We start from the raw sequence: 20,405 nt of genomic DNA, 5'->3' as shown, positions 1-20,405 counted from the left end.
CCAGGTTTTAATGACATCTTGTTAGGCTTAAAAAAATGCCCAAATATATTGATACCTCTACCATGTTTCCATCTGATACACCTTGCTTTAGGGGAATGGTGGAGGATTACTTTCATGACAATGTACAAATTAGCATCTCAGACAGTCGCTTTGAATTCCGGGAGGAAAAAAAGGAAATTTCGGGCCCCTTCTACAAGCTAGCTATGGTTCCCCACCCTCCAGTGTGTACTCAAAAAGAGTGTTTAGTACAGCCGGGAACATTGTAAGTGATCATCGGAGGAGACAACTTCCCAAAAGTGTAAGAAAACTGTTGCTCACTAAAATGAACTACAAATTGTATGAGGAATACCATTGTAAAGTTAGATTCCAGTGGGGATGAACTTATATTTGTGATGATCATCTTGACATCAGTGATGAGGATGATCATGAGGGTGATGACATTGTCAAAATAGAGGAAGGAGACCACTGTTAGGCAAATGTCCATTAGTAAATTGCTAAATTCTATTCTCCAGTTTAGCAACAAACAGCCAATATGTTCTCCTTTGTGGGGACCAAAGCAAATCAAGCACTTCAGCCACAGGCATTCCCAGTCGATGACATGCTTGGTTTGTTATACTATGCAAATCCTCTTTAACATATGGGTGGGAGTGTGCGCAGGGCCAAGGACAATTTCATTTGCACTACTTTATGGCCTTGGTCTATCATCTTGTGTTAATTGCTTTGCAGTCAACAGCTAGGCATTCATTTGTTCGCTATTCAGAAAGTCGACAATATTAGGTGACAATTCAGGTGTCGACAGTATTACAGGGTTAGGGATACTATTGCCGATCTAATAATACTGTCTACATTTGAACTGTCGATCTATGAATACTGTTAATGTCATTATTGCCAACTTTCCAACACTGTCTATAGTAGGGTGTCTAACATATAAGATGCTTTAGAACCAAAACAAAAATGCGGGTGTCTGTGCAGATCTCTAAAATTAATATTGAAAGGCATAAAGAAGCAAGTATGAGAAAATGGAAAGAGTTTATTTTATATATTTTTTTCAAGCAAAATGATTTACATTATGAAAACATGCAATTACAGGAATAAGGGGTATTCTTAGTAAACAAGCGTAGTTTAAGAGAATACATTTCAGCAATAACATTCAGTGATGAAGGGTGGGCAGGTCACCAAGGAAAACATAAGAATGTGATCAAGTGTTTCTAAAGATATATACTATGCTGGTGTTAGTTGTTTTCTACAATCATTATATTAATGTGATCCATATGTTACTTTATTTGACTAGGTGAAAAGAGATGAAGAGATGCAACATTACCACACAATTGCATATTTTTGACCAAAAGATTATTAAGCCTGCCACCACGTCAAGGTAGACTCTTGCAGCAGGGCCCTAACCTATCCTACCTAACATTATTCTTTATCTTTTAATAGTTTATTTCCTTTTTATTCAATATTTACTAAATTTTATTATATATAAATTTTATTATAGTTTTTACTAAAATATTATTATATCTTACTTTATTTTAATCTGGTCAGTATTCTTACATCTTTCTAATCAGCCCACATATTCTAATAGTGTCCTATACAATACAATATTTATCTTCAAGTAAATTGATTATTGACTTCTTTAATAATTTATTTTATTCTGTTTAGTTCAATCTATTTAAATTTGTCTTTTTCTGATGTATCCTAGCATATATAATCATTATATCTACGTATAAGTGTGTTTCTATCACTTGCTGCTTGCTGTTTATGTCATCTTTTTTCTAAATTATTGCATGTCATATTTTACTATAATATATTATCTACCATATATAATGGTTTTACATTGTGCCTAATATATATGATCTTATTATATCTGGTTTTACATTGTTCCTATCATAGATGATCTTATTATATCTGAGTATTTGTGAAATAAGAGTCATTTAGTTTAATCATTTGGCCAAAAATACATCTGAAAAATCTATAAAAAGTCCCTGCAATCACCGCTGGGCACTGTGTACGACTATTTAATTTTATCACAGTTCTCTCAGTATCTCTAGGATGTATTTACCCTTATAATGTTGTGTCTGTGTCTACATGTTTAGCTTTATACTCTATTTCTAAGAATTATTTTCTGATTAACTAATGTGAGTTATGTTTAATTGGGATTCCAGAAAAATATTGGTACGTTAATGTAATAAAGTGTTACTCTAGGGTAGGCAAAAGGGAAATAGAAGGGCTGAGGCGGGTTACAGAGGTGACAAGGTTTTCTGGCATATTTCCTTATGGCTCCGCCATGATGGTCTTTACGTTTCCTTTGCCAAGCCCAGTGGTCTTCAGCTCTCATCACCTAATAATAAACAATACAAAAAAACTGTGATTCAACGTATGGAGCCTGAGGGCCACACAGATGATTTTGAGTGTCACATTTGGCTCACAGTCTGCTGATTGGACATCCATACTCTAGAATAGAGATGCACATCTTGTGGGCTTCAAAATCTGTTTTCTGGGACTGTCAAATATGCAAAACATTCTATTGGGAACCACATTTTGTTGACCTCCATTGTTCAGGAATACAGTGCTTTTAGTTTATTTTGACAATAGTAAAATGTTGAAAAAACTTTACATTCACAGTGAGAAAAGCGTTAATCTTTAAATTTAACTTCACTGAAATTTTTTTGCCATTTTTCCAAGTGACAATATGACAATAGCCTGTTGAGCAAATGCTTTACCCTTTAGTTATTCAGAGCATAATACTAGGAAACACTAAGAGACACCCCATCTACAGAGGGACAATTTCATTTTGTTTAATGTTCCTTAATGTTGGGTAGTTTACTGTTTTCAATTGCAGAAAATTCCCTAGAAAGACCAGTCTCCCACTTGACTTTATGCTCATATATAGTCTTTTTTACCTCAATAATTTATTATTTACAGCTGAAATGCCCATTGGTAGTTATTTACAGCTGAAATGCCCTATCAGTAGTTATTTAACTGTCAATAACAATTTATGAGAGAACTCACTTTTATGTCAGCTTGACAGTAAGCTCTACCTGGTAGGTATTACAATTAATCCACCACTGTTTCAGAGCTTCCCATATGCTATAACTGTGTCAATAGAACCCAATATAAAAATTATGTGCACCGATCCCCACACACATTACATCAGTTTAGAAGGAATCCCATCAAGTGACATCACTGAACCTGTGGGTGAACAATATGCTACTCTCAGCTGCAGTCCTTACTTGTCTACATGTGGTGCTACATTCTTCTCCCATGCTGTATGACGACTCCATTGACATGAGATGTGAGGTTGCCTTGAAGAATGTCACATGGTGTCATTAGGAAGCACGTCCCTCATCCTTGCTCCTATATGGGAGTCAATTACATGTATTCTGTTGTACCCAGTTGTTGGCGGTACAGTGCTGACAGCTGTGCGCTCATTGAGCAGTGATAGGAAAATTAAAAATGGGCAGAAAGTAGACCCAGGACAATGAGCCTACAACCCTGGGCACAGTCTAGTAATGCCACTGTGTGAATATACTTAAACAACATCCCTGTGTAAAGCATAATACTTATTACTATTCCAAATTGCTTTGTAAGTTAATTTTGTTAAATTGGAGCAACATGTTGTTTTCAGATACATTACACTGTACAATGCTTATAAGAGATGTTTTTCTGCTGAATCCCATAGTGGTCCATGAATTTCTTCTACTTATCCTACTATTTTACACACCTCTTCACATTGCTCCAGAGTCACAAGTGTTTGGAGCTGCATTCTGACCCACATGGCTTCGGTATGCTTCAGGAACATCTGGAATGGTATAAGTTGTGCAGCATAGGAATAGATTGTGCGGTACCATGGTTCTTCTTCTTCCATTTTATTTGCAAGCACCCTACAGAAACAGAAGACCATAAGGAGTAGATACATTTCTGTCATACAGTCACCAGGTGTATAAAACATGTGCAGGCTATAAATACACTGTGGTGTGGAACAGACAAAGGTGTATTTATCATAGAGGTAGAGTCCTCTTCTGGTGAAAATGCTCTAAAGAAATCTTGTTACTCTGCTTAATGTGTTAATGAGATTTCCACCAACAATAACCACTCCAGTATAATTTATCATGTATCCAAGTATCCAACACAATCACTGTTCTGTTAGTAACATCTCAGGATGGCATTAATAGAAGGAATGCATTTACAAATATCATTAGTAAATAGATTTTAGAAATAAATGGCGCTGTTCTTCTGCCAACACAAATTAACAGTATTTTATGGGGGCAGGGCAGACATAATATAACATATTTCATATCTACAGTGTATATTTTTCATATCTTTATTTTCAGTTTTATTGTTATTCTAATAACATTGAGAACAAGGGTAACAGACAGAAATATAACAATAAACCAACAATTAAACATATATAGAGGTTCAGAACCAAACACTAGATATATCGAAAGCCTAGTGAATTATTCTTACTATATAGCTCACTAGTGGTTATTAAAAAATATGAATCAAAATCAAAATATATTAAGTTAGGAATACAATGGTTTGTGTGATTATTAAACTGTATGATTGCATTAGTGGAGCAGGAAATGGTAGAGAGTATACATAGAAGATGAGCAGGGGGTTGTTATACAACGGGGGATTGGGAAGGACAGAGGAGAAGGAGCTGAAGCCGGGGGGTTAATTTATTGGCAATAGATATCTTTTATTGCATGCCTGGAAGGTATGTGGTAATATCAGGGTTCCTAGTAACACGTGTGTGCTGGGCCCCCTGCACATGCTCAGAGGAGAACAGGGGTATCTAGAGCGATAAGTAACTTTTACCACTCTGCATTTTTTTCTCTATCACAGCTGAGTATCTCTCAACTGATAAATTAATGTTGAAGCCCTGAGATAAGTATATGTATATTGTCACTATAAACTGAGATAAAAGATTAGACTTATGGCCATGATAAGTCTTTTAATATTAAATATACCCCAGAGTGCTGCCCTGTAGTGCTGAAAGCTGCCTACGTTTTACTTTTCTTTTATAGCAAATTAAATAGAGTGAGGGGAATCTTTCTCATTATGTATTACATATCCTGTACATTGCTGTGAACTGATATCATACCCATAGTTCCTGTGTCATTTGGGCGCTTTAGTTTAGTTCAAACACAATATACTTTATTGTCTGGACATGTAGTAAATGATTTACTTGGTGACTATATAAAACATGACCCTGGCTAATATGTTCTTCTGCGACATATTTTATGTTGTATTCCAGTTGTATATGACTAGACAACGAGGGTTAATACTTACAGTGCGGAGTAAAAATTTACACAGGTGTATTCCCTCACAGATAGGCCGGCTCTCCGGAAGTACACCAACACCATTGCCAGTAAGTACTAGAATACAAATACCAGTTACATAGTCAGAATGAAGAAATGCATATGTATATCCTCCAACAGTCCTATTGTCCACTGGCTCTGTCCCATTTTCTTTAGTAAAAAGGCTGAGTTCCCAAAAATTGGCGTCATGGCTATAGGATTTGCGGGCATAATATTGGTGGATCTATATGTGGGCTGAGCAGATCAGGGACATGGCTTAAAATGTCCTGATTTTTAAATCAGGAATGTAGGTGAGTGTATAAACACATTACAGATAACCTTAGACACAACATAACCTCTTGCTGGAAGAGACAGTCTTTGGTAACCAAATCAAAACAATCATACATTAACTTTCTATATATTACACACGATTGAATGCAAATATAAGAAAATAGTAATGCTTAAGTAACATTGAAATAAATACCTTGTCTGACATCCTCAGGCACGAATCCATTGTCAGAAAGCTGTAGATGGTAGGGTGCTCTGCAATGATAAGCATGAAATGTTCAAGTGTCATATGATATTTATAGTAACTTTTCTGCAGGTAACTGTGAAGAAGAGTTGATGTTGCCCATAGCTGCCATTCAGACATTTCCTTTCATGTATAAACTACTAGAAAATGACAGCATCTCATTGGTTGATATGGACACCTGCTTTTCTATACAGTTACTTATAAAATAGTATTCAATATGTTATACGTGTAGTAATGTAGTATATTAGACAAAACCTTCCAAAGGAATTTTGTCATAATAAAGTTGAAATCGCATTGTGATACAATGGGTTTTCTCTGCCACCTTGGTTTATAGGGTTTTGCTGGTTGTCAGAAGCTAGTTATCATCACTCTGACTGGCACGAATTGGCTAAAACAGCAACTCGCCAAGTTTGAGTGCTAACTGGACACCAACGTGATATCCCCAGTTGTAGGAGGGTATACTGGCTCCAACAGGTTGCTTTAAAGGCACCTTGAGCCACTCATGCTTCTAGCGATTGTGCATACTTGCCAACTCTCCCGGACTCCAGAGAGAGTGTGGCAAACTCCCTGATCTGCCCAGAAGTGGGCAGAAAACGGTTCAAACGCCGCGATTCACCGGGAATCGCGACGATTGGCCCCGTAATGGGGGCGGGGCTAAAATGACGCAATTTTCGGGGCCCCGTCCCCTACACGCCTACCTCCTACTAGCAGCTCCCGGAAAAAAAAAATGAAATGTTGGCAAGTATGCGATTGTGTAGCTGCTGCCGCTCCTTTTTACTACTGGTTGTGTTGACTGAATCCTTTCTGACCTATTACTGTGGATCAAGACTGAAGGTAGCAGGAGAATGCTGACTCAGGACTCTGGGCTCCATGCAGGATAGCCCAGGATGGATTAAAATAGGCTCTTTCATCTGTTATCCCAGAACACAGCAGGGACAGGTGCCTCAAAGGAACTAGCAGCCTCTTACTTGTAAGGGTATTTATTGGCTCAAATAGCTCTTTTAAGTGCATACATACACCATAAGAAAGTAGTGATGTTTACCAACTTCCTGCACTGCAAACTTTTAGTCTGGGCCCATAAATATAAACACTAGGTACCTCACCCAAAGATTGTCCCTAAGGTCTTGGACCCCCTCTCAGCCAAATTTGGCTTCAGGAAATTTGGAACTTGAAGTAAATAATTTTATTTTTACTTACAAGTACTTAGTGCGCCTAATATAAAGTTACATTGTTTCCCTCATTATGTGTGGGGAAGTGGAACGACCCAACAAATTATTTTTTTGGGTATTTATTTTTGGAGAGGGTGATATTATTTGAAGATATAGCTGTTGTTTTTATATTTTATCATTATGTTGACATTGCTGCTATTTTGTTTTGTTGTTTCCCTCCACATGTATTGTGGCCCTTTGTATCCTTTCTCCATGTTCAACATTATACTAAAATATAAAGAAATAGTTGAAAAGTTTCTCCTTCCAATCAAGAAACTTTGTGGACTCCAATGTCTTAAATGTGATTTCCAATCAAAATATTTCATTATGAAACATATAATGCGATTTGGAAGCTAAAATCTCAATTTACCACTGGCAAGATAGCAGATATAGGAGCATTCCCAGAATGTTCCCATTGAAATCCCTTGCAGTGGCGCATACGGATGATGGACACCATGGTTTATTGAGGGACTTGTGTACTTCAAACTGATTATGGGTTATTCTCATTAGAGGGACATTTGGTATTTAAAAACAGCGTCTGTCAATGCCTAAGGTGATATTGTGTGGTAAGCCGATAGTTGTACACGTTCTACTTCACACTTTAAAATTATTTGGTTTTGCAAATTAATGCATAAATATCCCCCCATCGGTGCTTGTCCTACTGCTTACATTTTTCTGCCAGATTTCCCATGTTCCACGGCATCAGTGTGGATGCATTTTGCATAACCAAACTTATTGTTTTCCAAGTGTCTATTGTGGTCCTAAAAAATGTTTGTGTCCTTAATAAATATTAATACATGTTAAGACAATAAGTCATACCCAGCAATTTGTAAAATGCCGCTTTCTCCACTTGTCCCAGGCTAGGAGAAGGGTTAGCAGTGCGAGGTTGTCTCTGGTCTACATATAGTTTCCTTCTCTTTGCAGGGTTCAGGTTGTCTTCTGTTGTCCTGTTATGATACATTCTTTTATTGAATGAAAACTAGTTTTTAAATTAAATATAAGTGATTTAGCATCCATAAATGCACCCTGTAGTTCAATGTTTCTATGCAGAATTGTAAATTTTTCCTAGTACTATTTGTTCCAGCCTCATTTATATTGTAAATGAATAATGAGAGTGAGAGTGCACCAGTAAAAGTATAGCAGCAACTCCTGATTACTGGCACCTCCTGAGCACCCATAAATATCCAATAGTTTTGCAGGTAGAAAGAACCTCTGCAGCCACCCGCAAGTCAGGTAATTCCCCTATAAATGTGAAAGCTTCTTCCTTTCACTCTTATTTAAATATTTTATCCCATAAAATGAAAGCTAGTTTTTGCATATGGACACATTTTGAGGGTCATATCAGCACACTGAGTGCATGGATGAATGCTCTATTTTTGCTTACATTTTTATGGAGAATATTTGATCTATAACTGTCTATACCACACTTAGTTACACATCTATACACTCAGTTAGTGATATTATGTGTCTGCATAATATTTGACACTATACCCACAGCTAACATCACAATGTTTTTAGCCTCTTACCAGAGTGACCCCTTCTACTACTCCTCCCATAACCTACTATTTGTAGTGACTGACTTATTGCACTTACCTCCTGTCCATTCTCAGCAACTCCGTCACACCCGGCAAACAACGTCAAAGACGTTAAAAAAGAAGGTGGGGGTTAAAATGGGCAATAAATATAGAAATATAGGGACAATCAGCACGATACACTATATTATACAAGATTAAATACTAAACAAGTAAACTAAAACCACAATATATGTTATAAATAAATGCTATACTACAGATAACTTAACAGATCTAATTAAAAATATATTATGTAATAAAAGATAAAGATATATATATATATAAATGTATGTATAAAATAAGTTATGTAGTATACAATACGCAGATAGTAAATCTCTCAGTATAGCAATGAATCTCTAGGTTCGCCAGTCACAGTGATGTGTGAGCTGTCTGCCACCAGAGCTCACGGCCAGTTTGAATATATACAACTGACGTCACCTTGACCACCTGCCATGCAGTGATGATGACTGAGGTTCTAATGCTGTTGCCATGGTGTCAACTAGACTTAAAGGGCCACTAGAGCTAAATGCTGCATTATATAAAGGAACTAATAGTAACATTTACACATTTACATATCTAGCTAATCTATCAACTCTATTTAGGAACCTATCACAAATTTGACATGAGACAGTGATTATGGTTGAAGACTTTGTTATATGCACTCCAGTCTTTCTGTTTTTAGAACTATTGAAAGTCACTGCAGCTAATCTACAGTTATCTAAACAACTTTCATTAACAGTTAACCTAGTTTAGGTCCCTGATCATGGGCATTTTCGCATCAATTCATAAATGGTATCAGCAGTGGTGTAACTAATGCCACTGCAGAGGGTATGGCTGCTATGGGCAGGGCCAGTTTAAGGGTCACATGGGCCTAGTTAGCGCCTCCCTCCAACCACCTACATCTCCCTCCCATCTTCCCTAACATGAAGTGCACAGTACTAAGTGATTCACTCAGCATTTAAGGAAAATGAAGATTGGGAAACACGTCACAACTGCCCCTCATGTGGGCACAATACATTGTTTACAGAAAAAGTAGTAAAACAGAAAAATATAATATGGGGGACACTTTTCACCTTAACAGTTTGTGCAAATCCTGCCAAACTTACAGTAATATTCTATAAACTATTTTATAAAATTAAGTACAATCAAGGTATTTCCAATATCATAAATGAAAAAGTATGGGATCTCCTACTTGTCTATCCAAAAAAAAGTTGAAAACAAAAAATGACACCATAAGTAATAGTAGCTGTTCAATTTCATAAAGAAGGGAAGACAATAGGTATTTTGTAAAATGTAGGTGACGGGCTTGGTGCTCCAAATTATAAGAATATCTCTTATGCATAAAAGTCCCGAGCATTTACAGTGATAGATTCTCTACCTGTACATATTAATGTACAAACTCCCCCATTGGCTCACTCTTTTCCTCCATTAGATGTACACAGCTTACACCCTTATGCTCACTGATCCCATCATTGCTGCAACAGCTAGTTCTGTGTCCTTCTTGTGATGGACAAACTCTACAATCAAAAGCTCAATTACTAAAAATTGCTACATTTAGTAGCTTCCCATATTTCTTCTCCACTATATATTGTCACATGTTATGTAAATGCCACTATTTTGACACTTGAATGATTAATCATGTATTAGGATTAGACATCTGACTGGAGACAAAGCTGGGTGCTGTATGACTCTGAACAGCAGACCTCAATAAACAAATATGTTTCTTGCTTTTAAAATCCAAAGTGTTTCAATATAAAGCAACTGTGTGAGGGGCTGTTCCAGTGACATCTGAAGAATATATCGGACTAAAACCATGGCGCTCTTTGACTCTGAGCACAACACCTCCCCAAAAATATATATATTTCTTGCTTTTAACATCCCAAGTCTTTCCATCTAAATGGAATTGTTTGAGAGGAAGTATCATTGACACCTTTAATAAGCGGCCAAAAAATAGGGTATTCTTTGACTCTGAGAAACACCTTACAACATGAATATATTTTTTGCTTTTAACATCTCAGTGTTTCACTCTGAACTAGAGATGGGCGTGCTCGGTTTCCCGAAAATCGAGCCCACCCGAACTTAGGGGATCCGAGTACCGAGCCAAGTCATTGTGACATCATCAGATCTCGAATCTCGCGAGTTTTGGAATGTATAAATACTGTCCTCCCCAGTGATCTAGCGCCATTTGAGAGAGGGATACAGAAGAGGTAGGATTCATTGAGAAAGAAAGTAGGTGTAGTGTACAAAAAGTGTATGGTGTTATATACACCCAAGGACAAGAGGTCCATTGCTGAATTTGTCACTGTAATACTAATCTACCAGTCCTTGCAGTCTTTTTTTCTGAATTTGCACTACTAAGTGTAGGGTCTAATATACACCCAAAGACGAGTGCTCCATTGCTAAGAGTCATTGATGAATAGGAAGACAAGCAGGCTTGTCTGTAAAATTTGCAGGCAAATTATACTGCGTTATATAGGTTATACACAAAGAGAAGAGCTCCATTTCATCATTGCTAATTGTAATTGCTGAAAGATAAATTATAAGCCTGGCTGGCTTGGTCTAAATCTGCAGCTACATTTTATTGTACCATAGCTCACTCAGAAACAGGAGAGGTGGCAGGGTTCAGTGCTGAAACAGAAATTGTAATAATAGGGCTGTCAGTGTTCTTAAAAGTCTCCAGTGACATTCTACTGTGCCATAGCTCATACAGAAACAGGAGGGGTGACATTGTTGTTGTCACTCTCCAGTCTCATTCACGATGATACTAATCCGTCTATCTTATGTGCTAAAGCCTATGTTCAAGTGCATAGTGGTTTTAAGTCAGGGAAACAAAAATGTTAATAAAAAGCTTGTACCTTTTTTTAAAAAAAAACCTCTCTAAAAAAGGTGAAAGTTTACTGTAGTAAAACATAAAATTGTCAACATGCCATTCTATCCAAAATATTACCAGGCATACCAGCATCAGGTAGCTCCCTTCTCTTAGCTAGATTTCAGCACCTGCAATCTACACTGTCATCATATTCACCCTCATCATTGTGTACATCTTCCTCAAACAATACTAATTCATCCCCTCTGAAATCCACAATAACAGAAGTCTGTACTTTGATGTAATTGCCGATAATGGCCTTCCTCGTGGAATTTGTAGTTCATTTTATGGCAGAGGTGTCAAAATTTTTGGGCAATTCTTTTACAGCCGAGCAAATGTCAAAATGTTGTGCTGACTCATCTGCATTTCCACTGGGTGTCTTGGGAAAGCTAAGTTTTTTCCGAGAAGCAGTTGCCAGAGAAACTGAAGGAGGAGACATCATTACAAGATGTTGATAGCTCTTGGATCCTGGCGAAGTAATTAAGTCCTAGATCTACAATTACAATATAGCTAGCGTATTTGCTTTCATTTCATCCTTCAATTTCTCTAGCTGATTCTCAAAAAGTATAATTAAGGCAATCATTTGACTCAAGCTAACAGTGTCTGCACTCTCTTCACAGGTGACTACTTCGCTGGACTAAAGTACATTGGAGGGTCACATCTCCCTAGGGAATGTTTCCCAGTGCTGACTACTCTGGGGTTGGTTGCCATTATCACAGGGGGAATAGTAATACAAAATAGTGATTAGTATATCTGCGCAGGCTAACCATAAGCAGCCCTCTGTATGCCCACACACAATCCACAAACAGTGTGCAATAAATATTGTAAAACAATAACTGATGGTAACAGAGCTGGCACTCACAGTTCTAAAAAGACAAAGGACTAATAAGATGTATATGTCCTCTTTCAAGCTTGATTTATGTCCTCCACATGTTCCAAACGTTAATCACAATAAAGATGGATTTTAAGATTTCTGTCAGAAATCTTATTATCACAGGGGGAACCCATGCAGCAGGATTCCATGCTATAGTGCAACTAGCCTAGACAGGCAATGCCTAGTGCTGGTAATAGTGAAATGGGGGTGAACCCCCACTTTCTTACTTTTGCTCTCTCTTCTGTTTTCTCTCTTCTGATGTCTCCAGTGCAGCTATGACAGTTGTGCAGGGAGAGCAGCGTAGCGTCTGGTAGGGGAGAATGGTGGCAGGTGAGGTACAGCAGCAGTGATGTATGGCAGAAGGAGGAGCAATGTGTTGGTGGGGCCAGTGGCAGCATGGGGTGAAAGGTAGCAGGGAGGGGGGACAGGGGTTTTAGCAGATGAGAAGACTAGCAGCAGGGAGAGGGAGAACATATAAGTAAAAGGGGGAGTAACACAATGTACAGTCCAGAGGGGGGGGGCGACCCCAAATAGTTATAAAGGTAATCCCCGAAAATGAACTCACAGACAGAAATAACCAAACTTTCACCTCTATTGTGCCTATTATGCAAAACGTGACACAAACTAATACATGTCTCCTACACACAAACACACACTAATACATGTTTCATACACACAAACAAACACTTAATACATGTCTCATACACACAAACACACAGACTAATACATGTCTTATACACAATAATACACGTTCCTTGTTCGCTGTCCACAGTCCCATTGGCAAAACACCAATGGGGGTGTTTAATGTTCCGTACCAACACCACATTTCTTGTACTAGTCCTGGGGAGGGTATTGGGCATTACATGTTTGATGCATTGCGATGCAATGCTTCATGTATGCACTAAACCGTGGCCCCCACATTACTAGTAGTCAGTGCTGTGCATGTGTGTGGCGCCCTTTGGGAAGCTTGTGTAGCAGCTGGCCTAAGGAGGAGGTGGAGAAGGATCTTAAGCACTATGGGAAATAAAAGTTAAGAGAAAATAAGAAAAATACTCAATTTAAACCTAAACAGAAAATTACTAAAGCTTTTATTTTATACACAACTTACCAGAAATGCATGTGCAGTCCTCATGAATTATTTAATTAAATAGGGTGTCTATATTCACATAACTCTACATTAAGAAACTGATTGCTCTCTATGTATTATAAGCACATACTCCTTCCCAGATATTGCTGCTATTAGCAAATAACCTATTAAAAATGTCTAACCATTGTTATGCAGTATAACAGGAGCTTCATACAAAATATAAAAGAATTTGCCCCTTCTCACTAGGGCCGGACTGGCCATCTGGCACTTCTGGCATTTGCCAGATGGGCCGATGGCTGTGTGGGCCGGTCCGGTACCCTGCGCCACGATCATGTGAGTATTTGTATACTCACATGACCGCCCTCACTCAATTATTTTTTATTCCATCTGCGAAGCGGGGGGCATGTGAGTATACAAATACTCCCATGATCGGGGCCCCAGCGTCCCTCTCCCCCCCCCCCTCCTCTGTTTGCACTGAATGTCGGGCAGCATCACGCCCGACAATCAGTTAGGAGCGGCGCCCAGAAGAAAGAAGAGAGAAGAAAGAAAAGAGAAGAAAAGAAATACAGAGGTAAGTAAAAGAGTGGAGAAACGAAGAGAGGCAGAATGTGATGAAGTGGGTAAAAGTAGCATGGAGGGCGCAGTGTGATCATAAGGGGGCACAGCTTGGTGATGATGAAGGGGCACAGTAATGTGGCAATGTAGTGTGTGAGGTAGATGGTGGCTAATTAATGGGTGCTATTTTGTTTGCGGGGTAATGGTGGGGCAATGTAATAGTGGGGACTATTAATTTAAGATGGGGTGGTTTGGGGAGAATGAGGTCTCTTTATTAAATGTGACTATGAATTTAAAGGCAGTGATGGTTGCAGGAAATAGGTATATTTATGAAATGTAAATACTATTAATTTATTGCTGGGGCTGTATGTAGGGAGGGAAATAGGTATATTTATTAAATGGGAATACTATTATTTTGATGTTGGGGCTGTAGTGAGGCCTAATTTTAAAACGTGGGTGCTATATTGATTTACTAGCGGTGCTGGTTGTAGTTTTTTAAATTTCATGTACCCATTGTTTTTTCCAAATAGGGCCCCCAATATTCCAGGATCCAGACAAGCAGCAACTGATCTAAAGACACTAGCAGCCACAAGTCAGGTAGGAGAGAGCAGGACAGTCTGCCAACTGTCCTGAATTTGGTGGGTGACTGTCCCGCCTAGTCAGGATTTGGTCTGACTGCAAGGACAGTTGAGAGGTATGTCCTGCTTCACATTGTACTGCTTGTGAAGGCAGAACTGTGTGCACCTAACAGTAGTGCTCACAGTATTGCCTGTGTATTTGTTGAAAATGTGTCTAGTAACTGTCACGTCACTAGAAGTCTCGACCCATAATTTACCAGAATAGAGCTTTACTCACCAGATGCACGGAGTCTAACACAGCGGCTGGTCTTCTCCAAAAACTCCCGCAAGGAAGTATGGGTTTTAGCGGCTTCCATTGTGCAGGTCACGGCCCTCTGGGGAATATGGTAAATTGACGGATACAGCTATACACGATGGGAGCAAGGACCTCCTTGAGCTGGGTAGCAGGAGGAACGCCAGGAGAGTAGATAGTCTCTGGGTAGTAGGTGCTGTACTGACACAGCGAGAGTAATGACCAGTAGTAGCAGGGAATAGGTAGTTCAGGAGTAACTAGTATGCGGATGAACTGTAGCCGACAGATATGTCACTAACATGGAGGAAGATTGCAGGTAAGATACAATGTAGCATGGAACGATCTGTGGCTGACAGGTATTACCACTGGCGTGGAGTAGAGACTTGTCCAGATTGCAGGTAAGATACAAGGTAGCGTGGAACGATCTGCGGCTGACAGGTATTACCACAGGCGTGGAATAGAGACTTGTCCAGATTGCAGGTAAGATACAAGGTAGCGTGGAATGATCTGCAGCTAACAGGTATTACCACTGGCGTGGAGTAGAGACTTGTCCAGATTGCAGGTAAGATACAAGGTAGCGTGGAACGATCTGCGGCTGACAGGTATTACCTCTGAAGTGCAGGAGAGCTTCCACGGCAGGCAGGAACCCCGAACAGGAGCAATGAACTCCTTGGTTACCTCAGAGAAATGAGGACCAAGAACAGGCAAAGGTAGTAGGGCAGCAGGTGTCTTAAATAGTGAGAAGTAATTAATCATCCAATGAGGAGAGGAACAAGGTTTTATCAGTCCTATAGATCTGCACATGTGCAGACCCCTGGTCAACATGGCGGACAGCCGCGGCGCAAGACAGGTGCCGGCAGAGCAAAGAGAGACCTAGATCTTGAATCAGAGGAACCAGCAGTCTGGAGAGTAACAGTACCCCCCTTTTAAAGGTGGGACCAGAACACTTAGAACTGGGTTTGCTTGGATATTTGGTATAGAACCTCTTTAGGAGTGCCGGAGCATTGAGATCAGCAGCACGGATCCAAGAGCGCTAATCCGGACCAAAACCTTTCCAATGGACCAAAAGCGAGGAACCCCTCTGGAAATTTTTGAATCAAGGATATGAGTGATCTCGAACTCCTCCTCCTGTTGAAGTTGGACTGGATGAGGTGTCGATGACGGAACTGAAAATCGGTTGATGATGAGAGTAATGAAGCGTGGAAAGCGTTTGAGATGCGAAGTTTCTTGGGCAATAATAGTTTGAAACACATGAGTGATCTTATATGGCCCGATAAAACGTGGTGCAAATTTCATGGAAGGAACCCTCAAGCGGATATTCCTGGTGGAAAGCCATACACGATCTCCAACTTTAAATGCCGGAATTGCTCGCCTCTTTTTATAAGTAAAAAATGTATATCTCTCGAGGATGCCTTCTTCAGGGAGGACCTAACCTGAGCCCAAATGGAAGTAAATCTCCGGTGTAACACATTAACAGCAGCAACTTGGGTGGGAGGGAGGGAAGGAAATTCTGGGAGAGACAGGTGATGACCGTATACCACAAAGAATGGTGTATTGTAAGACGATTCATGATACGTGTTATTATGGGCAAACTCAGCCCATGGGAGTAAGTCTGCCAAATTGTCCTGATTGTCTGAAGTAAAAATTTTCACGAAAGTCTTTAGATCTTGATTGACTCTTTCGGTCTGTCTATTCGATTGAGGATGGTATGAAGAAGATAATGACAGCCGGATACCCAAGGTCTTGCAAAGGGCACGCCAAAATCTGGAGACAAATTGTACTGCCCTATCCGACACGATTTCAGACGGACACCCATGAATTCGAAATATTTCCTTGATAAAATGTTCTGCCAATGTAGGAGATGTAGGAAAGCCTACCAAAGGGACAAAATGGGCCATCTTAGAGAACCTGTCCATGATTACCCAAATGGTATTACATTTTTTACTGGGAGGGAGGTCAGTGACGAAATCCATACTTATATGGGTCCATGGTTTGGAAGGTATGGGTAGAGGTTGAAGAAGCCCAGCCGGTACTCTATGGGAAGACTTAAATTTGGAACAAATATCACAAGCAGCAACAAATTCTTTGACATCCCTTCAGATGGTAGGCCACCAATAGCTTCGAGAGAGGATTTCCAATGTTTTCCACACTCCGGAATGGCTGGCAAAATGGGAGGAATGATACCACGAGAGGATCTTTTTTCGAAGAAGGGGAGGTACAAAGGTCTTCCCAAAGGGTGGAGTATTGGCAGAAGAGGCAGCTAGACTCACGTATTTAGGGTCAAGTATAGGACGATCCATATAGTCTTCAAGGTCAGAGGAGGGAGTAACCGCCCAAGATAATGCATCCGCCTTTTTGTTCTTAGAAACTGGTTTGAAGGTAATGATATGGTCAAAGCGAGAGAAAAAGAGTGACCATCTGGCTTGTCGGGGGTTCATGCATTTAGCTGACTGAAGATAGAGAAGATTTTTGTGGTCAGTAAATATAGTTAATGGATGACGAGCCCCCTCCAACAGGTATCTCCATTCTTCTAAGGCTACTTTGATAGCCAATAGCTCCTTATCCCTAATAGTGTAAATTTTTCACTTCAGGCAGTAGACTTCGAGAGTAAAAGGCACAAGGATGGAATTTCTTTTGCACCGACTTCTGAGACAGATTGGACCCTAATCCAACATTTGAGGCATCAACTTCAAGGAAGAAAGGGAGAGTTACATCAGGTATTTGAAGAATGGGAGCAGTTGAGAAAGCCTTTTTGAGGAACTGGAATGCTTGGAGTGCCTCGGGAGGCCATTACTTGGTATTAACACCCTTGCGGGTAAGAGCAACTATAGGAGAGACAATGGAGGAGAATCCTTGAATAAAACGCCGATAATAATTAGCAAAGCCCAAAATAGGATAGCTTTGATCATCCTTGGCAGAGGCCAGTGTAGAACTGCGTTCACTTTTTCGGGGTCCATCTCCAAGCCTACACCAGACACAATATATCCCAAGAAAGGAATTTGAGATAATTCGAAGGAACATTTCTCCAATTTACAAAATAGAAGATTTTTACAAAGCCTTGAGAGAACTTCAGCGACGTGTTGTCGATGAGAAGAAAGATTTTGGGAGAAAATCAGTATGTCGTCTAGATAGACAATGACACAAACATACAGCAGGTCCCGGAAGATCTTATTGACGAATCCCTGGAAGACAGCTGGGGCGTTACACAAACCAAATGGCATGACAAGATATTCATAGTGTCCATCCCTGGTGTTAAAAGCTGTCTTACACTCGTCTCCGGCCTTGATCCAGATCAAATTGTAGGCACCGCGGAGGTCTAACTTGGTAAATATCCGAGCTCCTTTGATGCGGTCGAAGAGTTCAGTGATCAAGGGAATAGGATAACGGTTTTTGATGGTTATGGCGTTAAGACCTCGATAGTCTATACAAGGTCATAACGAGCCGTCTTTCTTCTTAACGAAAAAGAAGCCCGCACCTGCGGGAGAAGTAGATGGCTGAATAAATCCACGATGGCGATTCTCCTTAACGTAATCTAAAATAAAAATAATAAAAATAATTTGGTGATGTGTCCAAAAGAATTAATATAGTTAACATTCCAGGTAACGACCCGCAGAGATAATAAAATGCTCAGACTATGCCCACTTTCTGCTAATAGGGGTCCTTCTACTGCTGGTAATCATACTAGAATGCCCATTGTAACAGAGAGTATTCAACACGGACATGCATCTTTCTTAACTTCCCAGGCACCACTTTCTCGCTCAGACTGTAGGTCTGTCACCTCCGAAAACAGCCACATTAGTGCATGAGAAGAACACTGAGGAGGATGAATAACTTGGACACTTACAGAATCCTGAGGAGAGTCTAATTTCCACCATAAATGCATCAGGTTTTAGCTGATTAGTTGAGGTCCTGTGTCCAAGCCACCAAATTATATCTCAATTACATTTCTCCTGAACAGCAATTCATCAGCTGTACTGGGAGGTTAAAGAAAATGTCATTCAGTACCTAGAAAATATAATGTACTGATTATCTACTTAACTATGGATATGTGGGCAAGCAGTAATGGTCAAACAAAGACAACATGACTGTGACAACCCAATTGGTAGGTGTATCACCATTAGTAGCAGCAGCGCCAGCTTCATCATCCTCCTTCTCATCCTTCCAGCATACCAGTGCTAGCACACAATGTCAGGTCATTCACAGACTGTCACGGTCGTCTGAATGTCTTGATGCGATTCGGGACCCTTGGGACTAGCTGGAGCATGAGTGAAACAGAACTTAGCAGCCTGGATGATCTTTTTGCTCATTGTAGAGTATAGCAGAGGAATGAGCAGTCTAGAAATGTTGACAGGAACAGTGCACTAGTAATGCAGACAGGAACAGTGCACTTTGTAATTCTGACAGGAACACTGCACTTGTAATGCAGTCAGGAACACTGCACTTGTAATGCAATCAGGAACACTGCACTTGCAATGCAGACTGGAACACTGCACTTGTAATGCAGTCAGGAACACTGAAGCCAAGAACTATCCTCTGGAGAGAAGTGTGTTGTTCTGGCAATGAACAGATCACAGCAGCAGGTTTAAATAGGATGTCCCAAACAACTATTGGCTGATCAGTTCATGTGATCACAGCTTCTGAATCTGGTTGGTTTGGAATGATCACCTGACTGCATCCAAGATGGCCGTGCCCATGCAGCAGGACAAACAGCATGTGTTTGTTTACAAATGAAGGTGTGGAGAACGGGAATGCTGCAGATGACCAGAAGGGACCCAGGTAGCCGTGATATGACAGCGGCGGATGAGGTAAGTGCGGCTAAGATCCCGATTTGTGACAGTACCCCCTCCCTTACGAGTGGCCACTGGACACTTAGATTGGGGCTTAGTTGGAAACTTGCGGTGAAATTTTTTGATGAGAGATGGAGCGTGAACATCAGAAGCTTTGATCCAGGCCCTCTCTTCTGGACCATAGCCTTTCCAGTCGACTAGATATTGTAAGGTTTTATGTCGAAACCGAGAGTCCAAGATCTCTTTAATTTCATATTCGTCACCATGTTCAGTCTGCACTTCAGGAGAAACCAGTTTGGGTGTATAAAACCGATTTAGCACCAGTGGTTTCAAGAGAGAGATATGGAAGGTGTTGGGTACCCTGAGGTAAGATGGTAGATGTAATTTGTAGGACACTGGATTGATGACTCGGGAGATGTTAAACGGTCCAATAAAGCGAGGAGCGAATTTCATAGATGGAACTCTGAGGCGTAGATTGCGAGTAGACAGCCAGACTCTGTCTCCGGGTTTCAAGCTTGGAATGGCTCGTCGCTTTTTGTCGGCCTGAATTTTGTAGCGTTGGGACGCTTTAAGTAGAGATTCCCGTACCTGGCGCCAGTGGCCTGAAAAATTCTTTAGGAAAACTTCAGAGGCAGGTACTGAGGCTGTAGGAAGTGGAGTAAACAAGGGTACCCTGGGGTGTAGGCCATAGACCGTATGAAATGGAGTGGAAGCAGAGGATTCGTGATAATGATTATTATGAGCAAATTCTGCCCAAG

At 40.1% G+C, this 20,405-nt stretch overlaps 1 long non-coding RNA gene across 1 annotated transcript; it reads right to left on the bottom strand.

Annotated features, from left to right (window-relative positions):
* Positions 1–3,795: 3,795 nt before the first annotated feature.
* On the bottom strand, positions 3,796–7,966 carry LOC142140376 (uncharacterized). Its single transcript, XR_012688437.1, has 4 exons — positions 7,857–7,966; positions 5,782–5,840; positions 5,290–5,375; positions 3,796–3,881 (listed from the first exon to the last, which is right to left on the bottom strand). It is a non-coding gene; the product is annotated as an uncharacterized LOC142140376 (long non-coding RNA).
* Between the last annotated feature and the right edge of the window lie 12,439 nt (positions 7,967–20,405).

Source organism: Mixophyes fleayi, chromosome 2 (genome assembly GCF_038048845.1).
Source record: "Mixophyes fleayi isolate aMixFle1 chromosome 2, aMixFle1.hap1, whole genome shotgun sequence".
Lineage (NCBI taxonomy): Eukaryota > Metazoa > Chordata > Amphibia > Anura > Limnodynastidae > Mixophyes > Mixophyes fleayi.
The sequence above is the reverse complement of the archived record's forward strand: the minus strand, read 5'-3'. Positions and strand labels throughout refer to the sequence as shown.